General features: G+C 36.1%; 1 non-coding gene across 1 annotated transcript; it reads left to right on the forward strand.

Annotated features, from left to right (window-relative positions):
- Positions 1-362: 362 nt before the first annotated feature.
- On the forward strand, positions 363-434 carry TRNAG-UCC (transfer RNA glycine (anticodon UCC)). Its single transcript has one exon. It is a non-coding gene; the product is annotated as a tRNA-Gly (tRNA).
- The last annotated feature ends 51 nt before the right edge of the window (positions 435-485 follow it).

The following is a 485-nucleotide window of genomic DNA, read 5'->3' on the forward strand; positions in this document are numbered from 1 at the left end:
TTGACTACACTATGGAGACTGTACACTATACTTCCATAGACTATACTTTCAGCCATTTTAAACTTCCCGCCATTCTACTTCATTGTTACTTCTTCTGTGACTACAGACGCGTACGGAACCAACTTCATTATTTTAGATATTCGCGAGCGAAGCCGCGTGTAAAAGCTAGTATGAAAATAAATAGGTAAAAATTCAATAATAATTATAGGTAAATAATTGAATGCAAGATGGCGCTATAGCGCATTATTTGCAAATTTCGTTTCTTTCAAATGAATTTGTAAACAACTGTCGAATTGGACACGAAGTTAAAATTAGAAATTTTTTTACTAAAAATGACAAACACGGCGGTAAAGTTGCAATGTGCGTTGGTGGTGTAATGGTCAGCATAGTTGCCTTCCAAGCAGTTGATCCGGGTTCGATTCCCGGCCATCGCAGTAGTTTTTGATTATTACAAATTAACCCATTCCTTTGAACATATTGTATAC

This window comes from Atheta coriaria, unplaced genomic scaffold (genome assembly GCF_025399875.1).
Source record: "Atheta coriaria isolate IRGN ID8LTWV9N9 unplaced genomic scaffold, Caltech_Dcor_3.1 scaffold6635_size1033, whole genome shotgun sequence".
NCBI lineage: Eukaryota > Metazoa > Arthropoda > Insecta > Coleoptera > Staphylinidae > Dalotia > Dalotia coriaria.